We start from the raw sequence: 23,885 nt of genomic DNA on the forward strand, positions 1-23,885 counted from the left end.
GAAATTATTTCAGTGATGTTTTCATAAGATATTTACCTTCCAATCATGGGTAAACATAAACAAACAAACAAGCAAACAAAAAGCTACATCCTCTGGGTTTCCTAAGCAACAGCTTACCACACCTAGCAAAAAAACTGGCCTTGTTGTCATTCAAACCTGCTCCTTTTTGAGGATTTTGCCATTCTGGAATCATGTGTGTTTTTTCTATTATTCACCACAAACAGGAGATGACTGATGATGAGCCTTCATGGTGATTGATGAGGAGGACACGGCCTTGCTTGATCCAGTTGTACCAAGCCAGAAAATTCCAGCATCAGCAGCAGCAAACTCAGCTTAGCACTCCAATGATCCATCACTTCCTGTGGCTCTCCAGGGATTCATGCACCATACTAAACCCGTCTGAACCATTCCAAGGACTGTGGACAGACACTGTACTGCTCCTCTTTCACAAGACATTCTTACAACACTCCTGATGGAGCTGTGAGTTTCTGAATTCAGCCAGAAAACTAATGAATAATATTCAGGTATGAAAAACATATCACTGATAACAAATTCTGGATAAAGTGGACAAATTCTGGATATAGATTCTGAATAAAGTACTGCAGTGGATCAGCGTGGAGCTCCTCATAGACCTACAGTGTATCACAAAAGTGAATACACCCCTCACATTTCTGCAGATATTTAAGTATATCTTTTCATGGGATAACACTGACAAAATGATGCTTTGACACAATGAAAAGTAGTCTGTGTGCAGCTTATATAACAGTGTAAATTTATTCTTCCCTCAAAATAACTCAATATACAGCCATTAATGTCTAAACTACCGGCAACAAAAGTGAGTACACCCCTAAGAGACTACACCCCTAAATGTCCAAATTGAGCACTGCTTGTCATTTTCCCTCCAAAATGTCATGTGACCCGTTAGTGTTACTAGGTCTCAGGTGTGCATAGGGAGCAGGTGTGTTTAAATTTGTAGTACAGCTCTCACACTCTCTCATTCTGGTCACTGAAAGTTCCAACATGGCACCCCATGGCAAAGAACTCTCTGAAGACCTTAAAAGATGAATTGTTGAGCTACATGAAGATGGCCAACACCCTGAAACTGAGCTGCAGCACAGTGGCCAAGATCATCCAGCATTTTAAAAGAGCAGGGTCCACTCAGAACAGACCTTGTGTTGGTCATCCAAAGAAGCTGAGTGCACGTGCTCAGCGTCACATCCAAATGCTGTCTTTGAAAGATAGGCACAGGAGTGCTGTCAGAATTGCTGCAGTGATTGAAGAGGTGGGGGGGTCAGCGTGTCAGTGCTCAGACCATACGCCGCACACTACATCAAATTGGTCTGCATGGCTGTCACCCCAGAAGGAAGCCTCTTCTGAAGTCTGTACACAAGAAAGCCTGCAAACAATTTGCTGAAGACATGTCAACAAAGGACATGGACTACTGGAACCATGTCCTATGGTCTGATGAGACCAAGATTAATTTGTTTGGTTCAGATGGTCTCAAGCATGTGTGGCGGCAATCAGGTGAGGTGTACAAAGATAAGTGTGTCATGCCTACAGCCAAGCATGGTGGTGGGAATGTCATAGTCCAGGGCTGCATGAGTGCAGCAGGTGTTGGAGTTACATTTCATTGAGGGACACATGAACTCCAATATATACTGTGAATTACTGAAGCAGAGCATGATCCCCTCTGGAAACTGGGTCGCAGGGCAGTGTTTCAGCATGATAATGACCCCAAACACACCTCTAAGATGACCACAGCTTTATTGAAGAGGCTGAGGGTAAAGGTGATGGACTGGCCAAGCATGTCTCCAGACCTAAACCCTCTAGAACATCTTTGGGGCATCCTCAAGCAGAAGGTGGAGGAGCGCAAAGTCTTGAATATCCACCAGCTCTGTGATGTTGTCATGGAGGAGTGGAAAAGCATTCCAGTGGCAACCTGTGAAGCTCTATTAAACTCCATGCCCAGGAGAGTTAAGGCAGTTCTGGAAAATAATGGTGGCCACACAAAATATTGACACTTCAGGAACTGTCTCTTAGGGGTGTACTCACTTTTGTTGCCGGTGGTTTAGACATTAATAGCTGTATATTGAGTTATTTTGAGGGAAGAATAAATTTACACTGTTATATAAGCTGCACACAGACTACTTTTCATTGTGTCAAAGTGTCATTTTGTCAGTGTTATCCCATGAAAAGATATACTTAAATATCTGCAGAAATGTGAGGTGTGTATTCACTTTTGTGATACACTGTAGACTTCTCATTGCAATCACGCTAAAACAGATCCTGTGCCTATGTGATTACTGTATTTTAATGTCTATACTATGATTTAAACTGCATGCATATATTCATGATACTCTGCAAAAAATTATATCTTGGTGAGCAAAGTCACCTTGAATCTATTTAATATTTCTGAAATGTCCCAAAATTTTTATGAATATTTGAACTAATTTGTAGACATTTTAGTCAATGGTCATATTTTATTGTTGATAATTTAGCTTGTTGAGTGATCTCTTATGTGTTTAAATCAGCAAAATAATCTTCCAGCAGAATGAGATGGTTCACTAGATCCAGTTTATTGATTTTATGATTTTCTTAAATCAAGCAAATAAGATCTGAAATGAAGTTGAATAATTTGATAATATTTTTACATCAATCTCAAAATGATCTAATAATGTTAGAAATATTAAAGAGATTAAAGATGTCTTCATGTGCCAAGATGTCATTTTGCAGTGCAGTCGGGGTAAAGATCACATTTACACAGCTTTCTAACTATTTCCATTTAAATGGCTAATAAATGTTGACAGGTGGTCTTCACTCACAGTATTTTCTCAGTTAGTAATGTTAACGTGTAAATATGAAACAGTGTCCTGAGATCACAGCCTCTTCTCTGTGTCCTGCCTGTGAACTGTTCTTGTTGAATTGTAGACTGAGGTGCTTTGTTTATGCAGAAGGATGTATAACATCAGGATCATATTGAGAGAATATTGGTGTCATATTTCTCTGCACATCATATTCTGATAACAGTCAGACTGACAGTAGTTCTGACTGTCTTTGCCCCTTTAGCAGCAATTGAATGAGGAATGTGTCGATGAATGGCAGGCTTTAGTCTGTGGCAGAACCAAATGGTTCCTTGCAGAACCACAGCGCGGTCAGCAGTGTGTCTGAGGGAGAGGAGGGAGAGGAGGATGGCGCCCGTACTGTAGACATTACGGTAAGGGCTGAACTGATGTGTCTGGTTTATGGGAAGCTGCTCAGAGTGGAGACGGTCGAGCTGCGGCGCAACATCACGAGCTTCCTCCGCCTCAGTGTCGCCTGGATTAACGAGCTGTTTAAAGCGAGTTTCTGTCTCTGGCGCTTCTCTTTTACTCTGCATCGTTACGGTCGCCAACAGAGACTATTTCGCATCGGACAGAGACGCGTTTTCTCCTCGGGGCTGTTTGGCTTTTCATCGCAGCGACGATCTCCGCAGCTTCACCTACAGCAGCAACGAGGTAGGAAACGCAGCGACATGACGCACAACCGCGTCCCGGAGCTTCGAGCCCTCCTGGGTTTCGTTGTCATGCAGTTACATCGTTTTCCAGCAGATCGCGGTTCAGTGTTTACATCGACCTTCAGTCGTGAATATGAGGTGAACTTAAGAGTTTTGCCCGCTTTGTCCGTCCAGCGGTCAATAAACTTAACCTTCCGGTCAACTCTGTGCGGGAGCGCTTCTCTGAGGCACTTCTTTTTGTGATAATAAATGATAGATTTAGCTTCGGCGTCACTCCCACAAATTCGTACGGAGCCCCGCTGGGGACCTCCTATATAAATAAAAATAATGCTTTAGGAATGAGATGACTGGGAATTATATGATTAAGTCGTGGCCACGACTTAGTAAAGCGTGGGAGCCAGATCCAAATGCGTGACAAAGACTGAGTATGCCGTGATCTCGTTCTCACGCCTTACTTAAGTTATGGCCATGTATTAGGATCTCGTACTCACGCGTTAATAAGGCGTGGCCACGCATTATTTTTTATTTAAACATTATGTCCCCGGCGGGACTCCGTAAATTCTCCCGTTTTTAACTCTGTATACTAATCTGGAAAAAATAATGTGTGGCCATCACATAGTAAGTAAAACAAGATCTGGCCTTACTCATTTGAGGCCACGCATCAGCATCTCGTTGGCACGCCTTAATAAGTCGCAGCCACAACATAATTATCTTGTTCCCACGCCTTACTAAGTCGTGGCCAGCGTTATTTTTATTGATACAAGATGTCCCCAGCGGGGCTCCGTAGATCCTCACACCTCCAGCCTTTTCTGTGAAACCTGCTGGGCTCTTCTGTCAGATGCGACGGAACCAGGCAGCAAAATCGCTAACCGGTAACCGGTTGACGACGCGGCAAACCTGTGTGCGCGAGCACAGCAGCTTTTCACCACGTGCTCAAACAGCAAAAGACTTTGAGTGAAGAGTCACTGGACCCGGTTCTAGTTCCGCGCGGATGGCGCGACCCATTAAAGCGCTTAAGTGAAGTCGCGCTCCGGGTTTGTTCACTTGCGCGCGGAGACGTTTGGGATCGCCTTCCCTTGCGTCCCCGGACGCTTCATTAAAGCCGCTCCTGGTTTCGTGTTTCGCTGATAAACGGTCGTGTTTCACCTCGGCTAATGAAACGCCGCCCGCTCTTATCTCTCCAGCCGTAAACAGCTTCTCCATGCGGGCAATAAATGAGCTCGATAGGCTGTGGTGGTTCAGCGACGGGCACAGTTAGCTAAACAGTGGAATATGACGGTGTTATGATCGATAAAACCCGCAATAACGCACATTAACCTCGAGTCCGTCACAAAATCAGATCCGACTGACGCACTGAAGGAATTTGTGATGGAGAAAAAACGTAGGAAGGACAGGTTATTAGATCAGTCTAATCCCTTGAGACTGAGAGCATTAAAATATTATGGGTCTCTCTCTCTCTATCTACCTGTCTCTCTGTTTCTCTCTCTCTTTCTTTGTCTCTATCTCTCTGTCTCTGTTTCTCTCTCTCTCTCTCTCTCTCTCTCTCTCTCTCTCTCTCTCTCTCTCTCTCTGTCTATGACTTGCTTTCTTTGGCTTGGCTCAAGCAGCACTTTTAAGATTGCGAAAGTAGCTTCATTAAAGCATCAGTTCTGCAGTGAAGAGTCAGGAGGTTAGACGTTGCTGTCTGGGCCAAAGGGCGCTGGAAAGACAAGCCCAGTGACGAGCTAAGAGAGAGACTTGGCCCTGAGGTCTGTTTTAAGTGTATTATATAACAGCCTGTGATCCCAGATTAGAATTTGTCTGTTATCCTCCCTCATTCATGGTCTCTCAAAGATGCAAGCTTGTAAATGCGCCCTCTGCTTTGTTAGGCAGCACAAATAATGGGCTTCGGCTTTTCCCTGTGTTCCCCTCCCTCGTTCAAGACTGTTGGTGTCTGTAACCCTGCAGGTGGTGGGCTGGGCAATGTACCCTCCTGCCCTGCTGTCTTTTCGTCCATGTGAACGATTTAGCCTCTCTCTCTCTCTCTCTCTCTCTCTCTCTCTCTCTCTCTCTCTCTCTCTCTCTCTCTCTCTCTCGAGATTGACACTCGGAACTTGCAGACAAAACACTCTGGCTCTGTTGCTGTTCAGCACAAAGGGGTCAGCACAACAGCCCATCAGAAAGGAGGAGGTCCTGCATTTGGATAAAGTGTTCCTGTGTCTCTTACAGTGATGTGGTTGAACGTTGTTTGATTGTTCAGGCCTGGCTGTAGGAATAAATCAGCACACAGCGCATCTAAAGCTTGTGTGTGTTGAAGGCGGGAGATTGATGCACTTCAGAGAATACAGTACACAATACACAGACACCATGTTTAGTAATGTATATGTGTGGCTTTATGCTTGCTTATTAAAGTGGATTCTCCAATATTTCCACATAATTAAATTATTCAGATGTAAGCAGAGTCAGTCTGACTGCTTTGATGTGAAATGCTTCATTCAATAAAGTACCATAAGTCAGTTTCCCAAACAGCATCTTGGTATTAAGATCATCTTTGGTGGAAAGTGTGTTCCAAACCAGGTGTGTAACTGGGCCTAATAACTTGACTGGAAGCTTTTGCGTGAAATGAATGCAAATATACTGCTTGATACATGAGAGAACACTTACTCATTAATTATGAAGAGGTACATGCAGGACATTCTAATGAAAAATAATAGATTCAGTACTATTCCACAGCTACCAGTATTATACAAACTCAGAAGACACGCGAGGACTCAGTTCTTTTGGATAGTAAATAAAATGACTTCATTTGTGTTGTAGAAGTTACTACCCCTTCTTCCCGTCACCATCATCATAAAGAAATCCGAAGACAGTGTGTTTCTACAGTTTAGCTTCAAACCTAAATGACTTTATTTGGATCTCAGTGATTTAATTATGATGTAAGTTCTGAAAATCTATTGAATTGTCATTTAAATATGAAGGAGTTCCAATGCAATGCAACAGTCATTATGTTACACCATTAAATGATTCGTAACATTATGTGCTTCACTTCTTTACTCTGCACAGATTCATGGACACGGAATGATTCAGACAGCTTTGTATGTGTGTGTGGGGGCCGGGGGGGGGGGGGGGGGGTGGGGGGGGGGGGGATCTTGGCTGGAGTTTGCAGCCAGGAGCAGGGCATTGTGGGAGTAGGCTGGTGCTGGTTGGTTGGCTCATAGTCAGAGAGACAGAGATGAACAGTCTGTAATTAGCACCCGCGACTGCATGCTACATTCCACCTCTGTAAATTACAGAGTGGCCTGCCGATATGGCGTCTGGCCTGCGCCACCAGACTCAGCAAACCTGCCTGGGTGAGCTTATCCAGAGTTCTCTCATACATTCTCTCTCTCTGTATGTCTCTCAGTCTGTATCTCTCTCTCTCTGTGTCTGTCTCTCACTCTGTCTCTGTCTCTGTCTCTCTGTCTGTCTCTCTCTCTCTCTCTCTCTCTCTCTCTGTCTCTCTCTCTCTCTCTCTCTCTCTCTCTCTCTCTCTCTCTCTCTCTCTCTCTCTCTCTCTCTCTCATTCATCATCATGTTTTACTGGAATTAGTTTTGTATCTCATGCAACAAAGCGATTTCAGTACGAACCGATGACATGGACTACTCGAGCTGGTTAATATTTTCAGTTTTTTTTACAAATATGTGTATGACAGCAACTCTCGCGTAGCACACAAATACAACCATGCCCTGCCCCACGACTTTAGAGGCTGTGAGGCTGGGTTAAAATGACCATGAACTCTTCTTCAAGTCTGCATTGTAAGCTAATGTTCACTGTCTCTGATAGACATCATGGTAGGCCAAAAGCGTAGCTGACGCTCTGCAGTGCTCCATAGCAGCTGGCTTGAAAAAAGATATAGCGGGAGGCCCTGAACCTCAGAGGAGTCAAGTGTGGCCTTCGTCTTCACACTGTTGCATGCAAAGGTTCCAAAAAATGCAATCTGAAGGTTCCTATCCAGAATAGTAAAAACATTGTATTATTCATGGCAGAATTCTTGTGTCCTTGCAGTTGCAGTTCAGACCGTAACTATAAGAAACTCAGTGGTCTCTCCCTGCTAACTCACCCCCCTGAACGTTTTTTTCTTTTCACTGTGTACACTAGCAACTCAAGGGACTTCAATTTCTGGTTAAACATTTCTCTCTCTCTCTCTCTCTCTCTCTCTCTCTCTCTCTCTCTCTCTCTCTCTCTCTCTCTCTCTCTCTCTCTCTCTCTCGCTCACACACACACAAACATCAGCTGCGGTTATGCCTCCTAGCAGCAGAGTTTCTTGTTTCTTCCACCTCACTTCCACAGCGTTGTTTTTCTGTGAAGCTGTAATTGGTGGTGGTAGACTCCCCTCCTCTGCTCAGTCTCTCCTGGGCTTGGCCTGCATTGATTTGTTTTGATTTCAGTTCCTCCAGAGCCCCAGCACACACACACATACACACACACAGAGCCCTCCACACAGCTCCTTGTTGGCTGGGTGGTGCTTTCAAAAAATTGTATGTTTATTAAAAAAAGCCTCTATAGAAGGAGCTGAATGTCATTGTGAAAAATTAAGGAATGTGTCTGTGTTTGTGTTTGTGTGTATTTGTGAATGTGAGTTTGTGTGTGTGTGTGATGTAATGCCTGGTCTGATGGATGGGATGGGGAAAATGACTGTGACCTCTGACAGAGGAGCCAGCCGTGGGAGTAAATGAGCTGTGCGTGTGTGTGTGTGTGTGCCTGCATGCCTGTCTGAGTGCACTGCACTAAGTAGGACAAGTAGCCTTTCTCAGTGTCTCTCGTTCTTGTGCCTCACCCTCGTCTTCCACTTTTCCATTCCCTAGATTGATAAGATCAGTCTTACACTACTTTCTCGCTGCTCTGCACTCAACCCATATACATTTCACCTCTGACTCTTTGGCCTATGAGCCTTTATCCAGGTTCAGGATAACGTTAGGGATGTGTGATAATATTGGAATAATATCTGTGTTGGCACATATTTGCTTGACAAATGATCTGCATCAGACAGATATTTAGACTGGACTGATATTTCATACTGATATTAGACAAAATTTGTACTCCTAAGTAAGTGCTGCCCAGCATGTGCACTGGTCATTGTTTTCCATAATATTGGAAAAAACATAGAATGTGCCATAACGTTTCAGAAAATAAATTATAATTTAAGTTTATTTTCATAAATTCAGAAAATAAACAGACTGTGTTTCTGCTGTGCAGACGTGTTCTCTCTAGTAAACATGCACTTTGCTTCGAAAATTAAGAAAATGAAAGTTGACCGGGGTGCACACACTTTTGCATATGACTGTGTATTTCTCCCTACTGTTACCTAGTTCGATTTAATGTCAGTTTCTAATTTTAAGTCAGTTTAATGTTTTTAATTGTTTATGTATTGGCATCGGTAGATGAAAAATGCATGAACAATATCGGATCAGTACTGGCCCTCAATTCCATTATTGGCGCATCCATAGATAATCCAATGGTTGCTGGTATCAGATTTTTCTCTTATTACTGGTTTTTCCCAGTGTGTTTCCATCAGCTCACAAGTTGCCAAGCTGCAGTTTCCTGTTTATGTCAGCTCTTCCTGTCAGCAGGTCATGTTCCACTATTGCTTTATTGCTCTCAAACGACCGACTTATGATGAACTGTGGTGTCTGTAACGTCCAAAATGTGCATTATGTGGCTTTTCGGGAAGCCTTTGGGCAGTTGAAAGTGTTTAGTTCTCCACTCAACATTGCTTATGCAGTGTCTTCACATTGACTGATGTTGGTGAGGATTGTTTTCAGTTTTCTAATCTGCCAATGTAAATCAGAATTGTATTTTTTTTTTAAATATTTTGAACTAGGAGCCAGCAACATGATCTCAAACTTACATCATGGTATTTTCTACTCTTCAGACATTTAGGATGTCAGAAAGTTCATCGTAGTAATCATGATAATAACACCAGAGAACATTACTTTAATTGTTTATTTTTGTTGTGCATGTTTCTTCTTCTTATTGTCATTACTACTACTACTACTACTACTACTACTACTGCTACTAATTATTATTATTATTATTATGTTGTTGTTGTTGTTGTTGTTATTTAACAATTTATACGCCATTCAAAAAACAACATTATTACTTTATTGTGTAGATGTGAATGTGCCACTAGTAACTTCTTCGATTACCTTTTATGGAGTCAGTTTAGTCATTCATACAACACCTTTTGCCCTCCTATTCATCCTTATCCTATTATTCATTTTGCTGTTGGTTTCTAAAATAACATTTTTCAGGCAGTTTGCAATTCGTAAGCTTACTAAGTTAAGGTGAGCATATTTTGAATTGTTTTGTCCAGCAAGAGTAGAAATGGGAACATTTGCAAAGTAATAATTTGTGTGGTTGACAAATGGTCATGTGTTTATAATGCTTCATGTATGAGGCAGACAGTAGACAACAGGCTTTAAAACAGAAGTATGTAAGCCTTTTTACCGAGTCAGGAGGGAAAACATGCTAAATATGGTGTCTGTAGCTGCTGCATGTCACTCCTAAAGCCTGAAATTTAAGTCATTTAGAAGTCAAATAGTGCAGCTTTAAGCTGCTCAAGCTGATCTTTAGTTTCTCTCGGGCTGGGGTTCACTGTTTTTGGGTTTATCACAGTATCCACAGTACGGCAGAATCCATATCATGAGACAGCGTCATGCTGGTGCTCTTTTTTCTTTCTGCTATACCTCCCACCCCCTCAAACTCACTTCTGAGAATTCTTCTCTGAGCCATCATTGAAGAGGCATTCTCCTAAAACCTTTACAACGTCTGGTTCATACTGAGGACTACCTTCTTTTAAAAAGCACTCTGTGCTCTGTAAATGACCGTGAGACTGTGCTCTACAGGGCTCTGCAGCATAACTTGTGTTTTGTGTCTGAGGCTCCAGAGGGACCATCCTGAGAGCCCCACAACAGTTACCAATGATCAGACAGCATCTATACTTTATGCTGGAGATAAAGATGCTTGTGGAGTGTGTGTGTGTGTGTGTCCCTGTCTCTGTCTCTCTGTCTCTCTCTCTCTCTCTCTCTCTAACAGATGGATCATGAGTACATTTACTGCCTGTAATGACAGGAGACATCTAGCTAGCATACTGGTATCATCTTTCTCAGACTGATAGGTAACAAAGTGAGTACGAGAGAGTAGCTTGTCTCTGGAACAGGGTTGCCACCTCAGTCTGAACTACCAACAGCGCACCTTTCTAGCTGACCTTGTGTACAGGTCGTCTTAATGCATTCTTTGTACATAAACACTTTGATTGGATAAAAAGACATGCTACATATACATATGAAAATACTTTGATTCCAGGACATTTTCTGTTGAGAAAAAGGAATTCTTTTTCCAGCACAGATGACCAAAATCTAGTACAAACTAGACGGGTGGCAACCCTACTTAAGAACGCCAGTACGACTATGGCAAGCCACAGAACACTGACTTCTACCTAACAACCGTCTGTAACAATGCAGTTGGCCAAGTTTTCATTGGACAGTAGGACACTTTACTGTTGTTATTCCTTGTACCAGCTTTCTTCATGAGCACATGGTGTTTGCTTGGCATCCTCTTCTGTGAGTGCTGAGGTGCCAGGCAGTGCTGCATGACAGGATGGTTAGCTTATCTGAACTTAGGTAGTTGTGAGCATTTACAGCTCCTCTGCTAGTCTGTTTGTCTCTTGCTTAATTAGTCTGTCTAGAGTACTTATGATTTATAGAAAATCATAGAGGAAAGCTGGTTATCTCTCATGTTTAATTTGGTCAGAAGTGTAGTTCACAGTTTAGCATTTAAAGAAGTAGTTTGGCACAAAATCACATTTACACAGTTTTCAGTTTTCCTCTTACTCCAAGTTTAATCTCAGTCATATATAGTGTCCAAAGTATGCTCTTTTTTGTTCTGCACTGGTGCAACAAGGCTATAAAGAAATGGATGCTTATTCCACCCAAGTTAACACTGCAAGTGATTTTTTTGTAAAGAATCTGCTTTTATGTTCTCTCTCTGTCTAAATGATAACATTCTTATTGGGTTGTTCAGTAATCACAGACATACTTATGTGACACTGTATTGCTTACTGTAGCATCCTGAAGCCTGAAACGTCACTGCGACACCTGGAATAACTGTGTTTAAATTAGGATTGAAGTAGGACTCTTAATTTTAAGTTTTGCTTGGAAGCTGAAATGTTTGTCTCAGAAGGCCAGATGGGAAATAGTCCAGTTTGTTTCCCCAGGTGGTATCTAGGGAAACCTATCTCTCTATCGCTGGGTAAGCGTTTAGGAGCTGGCTTGAAGGTTTCTGTATATTCTTACAGTCCTGTTGAAACTTTGTCTTTTCCGAAATTCTGTAAAGCTGCTTTGTGACAACATCCTTTGTAAAAAGTGCTATACAAAATAAATATGATTTGATTTGAAGACGCTACACATAAAATTAACTACCAACATAATTAGAAACTGGCAATGGAATCAACCAGTCATGTATTGATGGGACCAGTTTTGTGAGAAAATACATCAGAAAGTCCAGGGTGCATCACTGACTCCAATTTTTATTTTAAGCAGCTTTCAGCCAAATGTTAGGAATGCAAAACAGTGGTGGCAGCTCTATGGTAGAGTGACTGAGACACAGAAAAACTGGAACATATACAGTAAAACATGATACATGCTTCAAGTTAAATGAGTGGAATGTCGTTTACAAGCTTCACGTCTTGTGTTTAGTGTAATGGCCAAAAAAATGTTCCATTCCGCCATTCATTCTTATGAGAGATTTTTAATTTTTAAACTTAATTTTATTAAAAACTACCAATATGATTGACTCCAAAAGTACATAGCACAAATAACAGCGCCGAGACCTTCGAAGCGCAGTTTGAATGGAGTCTGTATGTTAAGCCTTTCGGGCTGTATTAATCACAGAAATGTGTGGAAGAATAAGAAGTATGAGAGATAACAATAGAGTGCTTTTTCAAGCACTCTAATCACAGCAGTGTTCCAGCATGTAGCGTAAATCCTTCCCAGAAGAGTAGAGGCTCTTACTACAACAAAGAAGAGACAAACTTCATATTAATACATGATACATGCTTCAAATTAAATGAGTGGAATGTCGTTTACAAGCTTCACGTCTTGTGTTTAGTGTAATGGCCAAAAAAAATTTTCCAGTAGTTTAGCATTGATGTACTACAGGGTTACATCAGAAATTATAGACTTAGTAGTAATTTTGTGATATTTTTTTTTCAAAGATCTGATGAGTCATATGATTTTATGATATTGCAGTGTTGCCAATGACTGGTTATGTGAATCCAGTGAAGAGAAGCAATCAGTTTTATAAAGTCTGCTAGAAGCTGATGTACGGCTCTCGCTCTCATATAGAGCTGTTTGTGTTCAAACACTCTGGATCTGTAATTGATCTGTGTGATGCAGCACAATGTTGTGGTTTAAACTGACAAAACGCTTTGTAAAGAAGCAGTGAAAAAAGTCAAAATATGAGGCTGAGAAAGTCTAGCATGAAAAATGATTTGAAAAATACTTTTTTAAAAACGTTGCTCAGCCTACAGAGTGTTGTGTTTTGTCTGGTAGCACCTGAAAGATGTTCACACACACGTAAATGGGCAACATTTCATGCTGCAATTACAGCCACTTGTGATGGTGGTATATCCATCCATCCATCCATCCATTTTCTAAGCCGCTTCTCCGTCAGGGTCGCGGGGGGATGCTGGAGCCTATCCCAGCAGTCTTCGGGCGAAAGGCAGGATACACCCTGGACAGGTCGCCAGTCCATCGCAGGGCAGACAGACAGACACAGACAGCCACTCACACACTCACACTTAGGGGCAATGTAGCATGTCCAATTGGCCTGACTGCATGTCTTTGGACTGTGGGAGGAAACCGGAGAACCCGGAGGAAACCCACGCAGACACGGGGAGAACATGCAAACTCCACACAGAGAGGACCCTGGCCGCCCGGCTGGGGAATCGAACCCAGGCCCTCCTCGCTGTGAGGCGACAGCGCTACCCACCACGCCACCGTGCCGCCCATGGTGGTATATTAAAAATGTATTGATTGTCATTTAAAGCGACATGGATCAGTGAATTACTGGCGTAACTACCAGCATTGCAGGTGAGGTCGTCGCAATGTGGACCATAGCTAACATCTTTGTTGCAACTTATATCGCTATTTACACAATTTTACAGTCACATATAGGTAGCTACAGTAATTTAATAAATGCACAACATGTACAAAAGTCTAGTCAAGTGTAAATTTGAATACATTGGAACGAAATGTTGTTCTTCAGGCCTCATGGTGCAACACACAACAGCAGCACATTACACAGGACTACGTGAAGTGCAGAGATATAACAGCGGTCAGGAGTGCAGATTATATGTTCACACCTGACTAAATATACAAAACAAACAATACATAAAACAATAAATGAACAGAATAATAATTATACATAACAAATACACAAACTACAAGGATATCAAAACCATATACACAAACTGGTGGCCACAGAATCTAAGCTTGTATAATTTCTACAGAACTGCATTTCTAACTAGATGTGCATTTCCTGAAGGAACTGCAAAAGTGATTGAAAAGGGCTGCAAGTGTGTGTGTGTGTTTCTGTGTGTTTCTGTGTAGGTGAACAACACCTCCTTAGGTATGTGTCTGTGTGGTGTGTGTGTGAGAGGGAGAGACGTATGTGTTTGAGGTGGGGAGGGGTGGAGAGTCATTAAAATGAACTGTCACTGTTATTATGCAGCTCTTAGTGGAGAAGCCTTGTTTAAGTCCGATTTGCACCCTCTGAACAAACAGTCCTGACTCGGGAAATGTTTACTCTATTGTTTAACTGGATAGATGGTGTGAGAAGATCCCTTGAGGATTATTTTGGTGTAATGTTGTGTGTTGAGAAGAAAATGTCTGAGTTAAACACAGAGAAAAATCTTGAAATAAGCAGATTCTGATTTTGAGAAATTTACATGGGAGTGAATGGGACAGGTTTCTGTTCTCTAGTGCCAAACAAATGCTCATAACTCTAAAGCTAATTGATAAAATTATGAGATATTTGGAGGTTTCTGAAAGGACAAGTTTCTTTACCATTTAAAACTGAAATAGAGTTTCTAGGTGAAAGTTTAAGGATTTTAAAACAGATTCCCTGTGTGACAGCTGTGTCTGTGAGACTGAGTGTGAGGCCTGCTGTGACATCATCAACGTCAGTTAGAATTTGAAGTTCTAGAACAGTCCGCCATTCATTCTTATGAGAGATTTTTAATTTTTAAACTTAATTTTATTAAAAACTACCAATACGATTGACTCCAAAAGTACATAGCACAAATGGCACATTACAGTACATAGCACGTTCGTGCTGTATTAATCACAGAAATGTGTGGAAGAAGAATAAGAAGTATGAGAGATAACAATAGAGTGCTTTTTCAAGCACTCTAATCACAGCAGCGTTCCAGCATGTAGCGTAAATCCTTCCCAGAAGAATAGAGGCTCTTACTACAACCAAGAAGAGACAAACTTCATATTAATACCCTCGATTTCGGGAGAGCCATTTGATGAGTGGGGGTGGACAAACTTTTGGCTCCATGCTTTGTTATGTTTTATGCAGGTTGCGATGGTTTGTGGAGAACCCTCAGCTGCTGTGGAACGGTTTTCATGAATGACACAATGGGATTGTTGAACAATATTTGCTAAAAAAAATTCAGACATTCAAATAGCAAAATGGTTAAAACGTCATCCATATTCATTCATTTATTTATTTATATTTTATTTATTTATTTATTTATCAATCAATCAGCCAAAGTAGCAGCAAGTTAAACAAACAAAAAATACAGCACGTAACTGGCTCACATGGGCTAAAATGACTGAAATTTTGATTCCTAGTCTCTACCTGCATTAAATATGGAATTATACTGTCAAAGGCACTGGACAGTGCCATATAATTCCTTGCCTTTTCATGGCTGAAGGTATTTTTGTGACTTTTCAAAACATGTTTTTCATCAGTATCATTTAACGGAGTGCACTGCAGACAGCATAAACACACTAACCCAAGAATGTTTTCAACAGTATTTCTAATCATTTTATCATTTTCTGGGTCATTTGCCAACACTATCATATTCTAAAATGTAACTGTTTGGATAAACTGCCTTCTTACTGAAATGTAAAAGCTCCTGGACAAAATGGCAGCCGTGTCATGTATTATGACAGCTTCTACAGAACTTAATCAATTCATGTATTGCTTTCATGTGGCAGGTCCAAACAAAGGGCCTAAGATATGTTGGTATAGTTGGAAAAGTCTATAAGTTGAGGTCTTTGACCTTGACTTATTTGCTTTGCAGACCTGCAATATAGATCTGCATGCCTTTAGGTTTGTCCAAACCCAGAGCTCAGGAACAAGATGGGAGAGGGATTTGAAAAGACAGGAAGAGTCCAGACGGACTTGCTCTTCTCCATAGGTGCCAACAAAGCTGATGGCCAATTGTTATTCCACCCCAGCCAAATGCCTGCTTTGTGTGTCAGCAATGCCAGGGATTTTGGATCTGTCTGAAATATGCATTCTCCCATTCTCCTATCCTCCTCTCTCTCTCTCTGTCTCTCTCTCTCTGTCTTCTTCCCTCTCTGCTTTGTGGTTCATTGTGTCTGTTTTTTTGACGGTCTCTGTTCTCTCATGTTGTGTGTTCTTTCACATGTGCAATGTCAGCTCACATTAAAATCTTACAACTGAGTGTTAAACGTTACATGTGTGATTGTTGAATAATGTGTGAATTAAGATTTGTGTCTGTTGTTGGGCAAATGATGTGGATGAAATATTAGTATTGTTATTAGGGATGTGCACTGGTACTTGAAAACTTTGAAGTTTGAGGTGCCAGTATTCGAATACTGAAATCACTTTTTTCAGTATTTGTTACATTTTCTCTCTGTAAAAAGAGAAAATTTATCGGCTAACAATTCAATAAAAAGGCTGTTTTAGTTCAAGTGAGTATATATATCACCCTTTGCCCTAGCGTGAGCTCTTTGGCAATGAGACATTGCCACTAATGCTAAGGAGGCAACTGAATTAGAAGTAGTGCAGCACTATTTTGGCTAGCTGCCCAGTGATGTAGCGGTTAGCTCTAGTTTAGCTCATTAGCTCATCTGAAAAGGCAGCCTCTGTTTATCTACAATGAAAACCTCCTGCTATTGTTTGGCTAGTTTTGTATAAACACGTTTTCAAATGCATTCATGGTGCTTTTTCCTTTTCACTGATTAACCCAAATAGCTATTCCTTGTCTCACAGATTCATTCATTACATATACACTAATCAGGTATAACATTCTGACCACCTCCCTGTTTTTACACTCATTGTCCATTTTATCAGCTCCACTTACTACAGTAGTGCTTGAAAGTTTGTGAACCCTTTAGAATTTTTTGCATAAATATGACCTAAATCAGATTTTCACACAAGTCCTAAAAGTAGATAAAGAGAACCCAGTTAAACAAATGAAACAAAAATATTATGCTTGGTCATTTGTTTATTGAGGAAAATAATCCAATCTTACATATTTGTGAGTGGCAAAAGTATGTGAACCTGTAGGATTATGTCATGATTGGCCCCTCCCAGTCCATGTGTTCATGTTTTGGTTTAGCCCATATGCATTTTTGCTTTGGTTTAGTCCAGCCCCTTGTTTTGTAACTCCTCCCCTGATTGTCTCCACCTGTTTTCCACCTGTCCCTTGTTATCCCTGTTGTATTTAAGCCCTGTGTTTGCAGGTCTTTGTCCTTGCCTTGTTTGAATCTTTGTTGGTTGTATTGGTCTATGTTTGTTTGTCATGTCTGACCCACAATCTCTACGTATTGGCTCTTTGCCCCTGGACCGTTATGACCCTGATTCTGGATTTGCCCTCAATAAAAGTTGCTCACCTCCGCACATGCGTCTGCTACCTCGCTCCACGTTACAGAAAGACCAGCCACCACAGGACGCAGCAGGTAAGCGACACATTGGCTGTGGCCACCCCGCCAATGAGAGCAAATCCCCTGAGGGAACACGAGCGTCTCGTCAGTCTCGTAAGAAGGCTAAGGACCTTCCCGCCTTGTGTCTGGATGACGAGTGTTCAGGTAAGCGACTTGGGTCCACCCGGCTTGAACAACGCTGCAGGGAGGAGCGACCTGCAGCGCAAGTCGAGGTGGGACGGTTGGAACATACAGTTAACCCATACTATGGTACTCTGCTCGGTCTCAAGAGCCACTGTGCCACTGTTTTGTAACTCCTTTCCACAGCTGCCTATAGCTCGAGTGAGCCTTGGGAACGGCCGAGTGGGTCCCGTGTCTGCGTGGTGTTCCAGGTTGGAGCAGAGGTCACCAGCCCGAAAGCCTGATCCCGTGGCTGCACCCTGTGGCACTCCCACGCCTCCGGGCCAGTCGCCGCACCTCCGGACCCACCACCCGTCTCGGTGGACGTCGTAGCAGGCCCGCCTGCCCCCGTGGACGTCATAGCAGGCCCGCCTGCCCCCGTGGGCCTCCCTTTCCACTTGTTTCTGTTCCCCATGGGTCTTCTGTGCCTCCCATGTCTGCTGTTCCCCTTTTTCCTTCTGTGCCTCCTTTTGGGTCTTCCGTTTCTGTTCCTTCGTTTCTGCCCTGTTCGGTCCCTGGTTTTGTCCTGTTCCCTACTGTTGTGTCTGTGTCCGTTCCCATTCCTGTTGTTGTACCTGTTCCTGTGTCTCCTTTTGTTTCTGTTTGTGTGCCTGTTTCTGTGCCTGTGTCTGTCTTGGTGCCTGTTCCCCTGTTGTTTGCGTGGTCTATGGTTCGTTCTTGTCTTCCTCGTCCTGTTTCTCCGGTCGTCTCTCGTTCGGCGGGGGACTGTCACGATTGGCCCCTCCCAGTCCATGTGTTCATGTTTTGGTTTAGCCCATGTGTGTTTTTTGTTTTGCTTTAGTCCAGCCCCTTGTTTTGTAACTCCTCCCCGATTTGTCTCCACCTGTTTTCCACCTGTCCCTCGTTATCCCTTTGTATTTAAGCCCTGTGTTTCCTGGTCTTTGTATCAGTCTTTGTCCTTGTCCTGTTTGAATCTTTGTTGGATGTATTGGTCGTTTGTTTGTGTCTGTTTATAGTTTGTGACGTCTGACCCACAATCTCTACGTATTGGCTCTTTGCCCCTGGACCGTTATGACCCTGATTCTGGATTTGCCGTCAATAAAAGTCGCTTACCTCCGCACATGCGTCCGCTACCTCGCTCCGTGTTACAGATTAGCAGTTAATTTGATGGTGAAATTAGTCAGGTGTTTTCAATCAATGGGGTGACAATCAGGTGTGAGTGGGAACCCTGTTTTATTTAAAGAACAGGGCTCTATATCAAAGTCTGGTCTTCAACACACATGTTTATGGAAGTGTATCATGGCCCAAACAAAGAAGATTTCTGAGGACCTCAGAAAAAGAGTTGTTGATGCTCATCAGGCTGGAAAAGGTTACAAAACCATCTCTTAAGAGTTTGGACCTCCATCAATCCACAGTCAGACAGATTGTGTACAAATGGAGGAAATTCAACACCATTGTTTCACTCCCCAGGAGTGGTCGACCAACAAAGATCACTCCAAGAGCAGGATGTGTAATAGTTGGCGAGGTCACAAAGGACCCCAGGGTAACGTCTAAGCAACTAAAGACATTGCCTAATGTTAATTTTCATGAGTCCACTATCAGGAGAACACTGAACAACAATGGTGTGCATGGCAGGGTTGCAAGGAGAAAGCCACTGCTCTCCAAAAAGAACATTGCTGCTCGTCTGCAGTTTGCTAAAGATCATGTGAACAAGCCAGAAGGCTATTGGAAGAATGTTTTGTGGATGGATGAGACTAAAATAGAACTTTTTGGTTTAAATGAAAAATGTTATGTTTGGAGAAAGGGAAAACACTGCATTCCTACATAAGAACCTTATCCCATCTCTGACATGGTGGTGGTTGTATCATGGTTTTGGTCTATTTTGCTGCATCTGGGCCAGGACGGCTTGCCACCATTGATGGAACAATGAATTCTGAAATATATCAAAGAATTCTAAAGGAAAATGTCAGGACATCTCTCCATGAACTGAAACTCAAGAGAAGGTGGGTAATGCAGCAAGAACACGACTCTAAGCACACAAGTCATTCTACCAAAGAATGGTTAAAGAACAATAAAGTTAATGTTTTGGAATGGCCAAGTCAAAGTCCTTACCTTAATCCCATCGAAATGTTGTGGAAGGACCTGAAGCGAGCAGTTAATGTGAGGAAACCCACCAATCCCACAGTTGAAGCTGTTCGGTACGGAGGAATGGGCTAAAATTCTTCCAAGCCGGTGTGCAGGACTGATCAACAATTAATGGAAACGTTTTATTTAGGGGGATCACACCAGATATTGAAAACAAAGGTTCACATACTTTTGCCACTCACAAATATCTAATATTGGATTATTTTCCTCAATAAACAAATGACCAAGTATAATATTTTTGTGTCATTTGTTTAACTGGGTTCTCTTTATCTGCTTTTAGGACTTGTGTGAAAATCTGATGATGTTTTAGGTCATATTTATGCAGAAATATAGGAAATTATAAAGGGTTCACAAACATTGAAGCACCACTGTAAATAGGTGCACTTTGTAGTTAAACAGTTACAGACTGTAGTCCATCTGTTTCTCTGATACTTTTTAGCCCCCTTTTACCCTGTTCTTCAGTGGTCAGGACCCCAATGGACCCTCACAGAGCAGGTCCTATTTGGATGGTGGGTCATTCTCAGCACTGCAGTAACACTGACGTGGTGGTGGTGTATTAGTGTGTGTTGTGCTGGTCTGAGTGGATCAGACACATCAGTTCTGCTGGAGTTTTTAAACACTGAAGTTTTTTGTCCACTCACTGTCCACTCTATTAGATACTCCTACCTTATTAGTGCATCTTATCTTGTGGGCAGCGTCCTGTGACCATTGATGAAGGACTAGAGGATGACCAACACAGACTGTGCAGCAGCAGTAGAGCTATCGTCTCTGACTTTACATCTACAACATGGACCGGCAAGGTAGGATTGTCTAATAGAGTGGACAGTGGGACGACACACTGTTTAAAAACTCCTGTAGCACTGCTGTTTCTGATCCACTCATGGACAAAAGGAGGCTAACAAAGTATCAGAGAAAGAGATGGACTACAGTCTGTAACCGTAGAACTACAAAGTGCTCCTATATAGTAAGCGGAGCTGATAAAATGGACAATGAGCATAGAAACAAGGAGGTGGTCAGAATGTTATGCCTGATCGGTGTGTATATGCACATCCCCAGGTAGTAAATTGCTGTATACTATGAATCACCTTATATTGGCACTTTATTCATAAATAATATGATTAAAGATTGGTCTACATTATTGTGACCAACATGATTTTTTTGTTCTTGTTGGTTTATGTACATATCTTGATATATCAGATTCCTCTCATGTGGAACTGTGATTTGTCAATGCGCTCACAGGACGCAGTAAAAAAAAAAAAACTACTATTGATTGGTTAGCGGGATCGTGTGCATAATACAGCCAGCTGTGGTGTCCACTCAGAAAGGCTATTTGATACAGATAAAAATTATATACTACGACGTGCAGATATAAATGTTTATATTGCACAGCCCTTCTTTTTGTTTGTACTATTTTCCTGGGCTTGTCCAGTTAGATGGACAACAAAGATCTGTGGAAAATAGTGTTTGTCTTTTAATTAGTACATAATCTTTGTTCACAAGGGGCTTTTGGTATAGCAAAGCACCTGCTTCACGGTTTCTCCCTCTCTCTCTGTTTCTCCCACTTCAGTCTCTTTTTCTGTCTCACACTCTCGCACCTCGCTCACACACTCTTGCTTGCAGCTGTTTGCTTTTGATGTGTATTCACAGGAGTGTTGTTAGGGGAGGGTGGGGAGGCAGGAAGGCTGAGCACTTTATTACAATTCCTCTCTGCGATGCAGCAATTAAAAATGCATGCAAGCTTGATGTACCATCTCCCAAAAGCCTTCCCAGGCAAAGATGCAAGGTTAAGCTCTATTAAGCTTAAAAAAACAATAGCCATCTCTCAGAGATGTCCCTAGGTTACTCTCTAACACCTGAGGGGATGTTGTGAATTAAGAGTTAAAGTTTTTAGTGGATATGCAGCAAAGTTTCACCTTTCCTACAAAACAACTTATTCCAATAACATTGCTTTTTGATTGGTCAAGATGTTTAGAACATGCAATTAATAATATAAATATAATTTTCATAACCCTGACGGAGAAGCGGCTTAGAAAATGGATGGATGGATGGATGGATAATTTTCATATTGCAGCCTTCTGCAACATTGTGATAACTATAGTCAAACATTATACGCCCACTGGCTACTTTATAAAATATGCATGCCTGTGTCATTTCTGTGTGAAGTTTACTGCTGGTTTGTGCTGCACTTCCAAGCTTCCAAGTTTAATTGTCATTTGCACAACATCCATCCATCCATCCATCCATCCATCCATTTCCTAAGCCGCTTCTCCCTCAGGGTCGCGAGGATTTGCACGACATGTCAGGACATTTATGCATTGAAATGCTTGTGGTGAGGCTCAGATGATCATTCTACAGACAGAAAATAAGTAAAGGCAAAATAAACAAATTGAAATATATTAAATATACACAAAATATAGAGACAATACACATTTTAAAGTGGCTTAAAGGACTTGGTGTGATTGTTCTTTAAAGTGATCTTAAGGTGTTATTGTCCATAGCAGAGATGATATGATATAATAGTAATAATAATAATAATACTGACAACAAATGGTAATTGGGGACAGACCCACAGCTTCACAGCTTATTGAGAATCCTGACAGCTTGTGGGTAGAAACTGTTCATTAACTAGGTTGTTCTTACCTGGATGCTGCGGAATCTCCTGCCTGATGGCAGGATGATGAACAAACAGGCTGTGTGCTCGGTGACGCTGTCTGACCGGGTGTAGTTGGGGAGGCCTGGAGAAGTGGCTTCGCTTGGCATCCCAGTCTAGGTGCCTCAGTCCGCAGAGTGTCATAGCGATAACACAGCAAGTTACCATGGAGACAACCTTGGACGGGTCCCAGGCAGAGTCAACAATCAGCAGGTGTCTGGGGGAAATGGGGGGAGGGATACAAGAGCATCTCGCTGCAGTGTTCTTCCAGAGGAATTTTTGTTCCAGCAGTGGCCTTGGCCAAGGCCAGTGCCAATTCGGGGAGCCGAAAGCAGAGTAAACCGATTGTTTGGGTTTGGGGGCGAATAGTCACATTCCAATTTGCACAACTACTCTCCTAGTCCATTCTAGTCTCCAAATCGATCCATTTTTCTTTGCAAAGCCGAGAGCTTCTCCAAGATGTTATCCATGTTGTGGTTTATGGTCACAGTCTGAGTGCTGACAGCTCTGCCCACCATGTCAATCATGTCGGGCAGCTTTAAGGGGCCTTGGACAGCTGTCCCCATTCCTTGAATCTCGCGATAAACCAGGGCAATGCCTAATCCAATCAGCAAAACACCTGTAATCATGGTTCCGAATAGGTAGATGTCCTCAGTGTCCTCCACGGAAAGAGCCGCCAGGCACACGACTCGCCACTTCTCCCACGCGTCCATCGTGTAGCCAGCTGCAAACGTTCCGGCAGGACAGGCTGGTTCTCCCGAACCCAGACTTCTTGTTGAGAAGATGGTGTCAATTGCATTGAGAGACCATTTGATCAAATCAATTTTCCTTAAATTGAAGAGCAGCGCAGAGAGAGTCTCTCAAAAGTATAACACAGTAGACTAGACGAGACTGGAGAAGCAGGAGAGAAAAGGGAGAGGAGAGGGAGAAAGTGTGACCGCACTTCAACTTGAAGATGATGTTAGACGTATGTGTGGCTACACAGTCATGTATACACAGGGAGTACAGGAGTTCCTAACTTTCACCAACTTGGGTTGGCTCATCAGGAAGTCCAGTATCCAGCTGCAGAGATGAGAGTTCAAAGTTTCGCAGGGATGATTGTGTTGAATGCTGAGCTGTAATCTATGAACAGCATTCGTACGTGTGTTCTTTCTGTGCATCTTTCTGTTCTGGCTGGAAGTGTTGAGCAGACGTGAGCTTTGACCAGCTGCTCAAAGCACTTCATCACTGTAGATGTCAGTGCAACAGGGCGGTAGTAATTCAGACAGGTGACGGACGATTTCTTGGGGACTGGAACAATTGTGGTTTCCTTAAAGCACTTGGGAATCACTGACAGTCCTAAGGAGAGGTTAAAGACGTCAGTGAAAACCTCAGCCAGCTGGTTGGCACATGCTTTAAGTACACGGCTGTGGATGCCGTCAGGACCGGGTGCCTTGCATGAGTTATCTTCCCTGAAGGATCTCACTACCTCAGACAGGGGAATGACTAGACCACAGCTCTTCTCATCTACTGGGAGTTTCTCAGCAGGTGTTA

At 42.4% G+C, this 23,885-nt stretch overlaps 1 protein-coding gene across 3 annotated transcripts in view; it reads left to right on the plus strand.

Moving 5' to 3' along the window:
* Nucleotides 1-3,204: 3,204 nt before the first annotated feature.
* dok4 (docking protein 4) overlaps nt 3,205-23,885 on the plus strand; it is an 89,072-nt gene continuing 68,391 nt past the window's right edge. Inside the window, exon 1 of one of the 3 annotated variants that reach the window (XM_037545150.1) lies at nt 3,205-3,494. The gene's annotated coding sequence lies outside the window, so the exon portion shown is untranslated. The remainder of the gene's footprint in view (nt 3,495-23,885) is intronic. The other 2 variants (XM_037545152.1, XM_017696502.2) reach the window with 2 other exon arrangements.

Source organism: Pygocentrus nattereri, chromosome 15, assembly GCF_015220715.1.
Source record: "Pygocentrus nattereri isolate fPygNat1 chromosome 15, fPygNat1.pri, whole genome shotgun sequence".
NCBI classification, from domain to species: domain Eukaryota; kingdom Metazoa; phylum Chordata; class Actinopteri; order Characiformes; family Serrasalmidae; genus Pygocentrus; species Pygocentrus nattereri.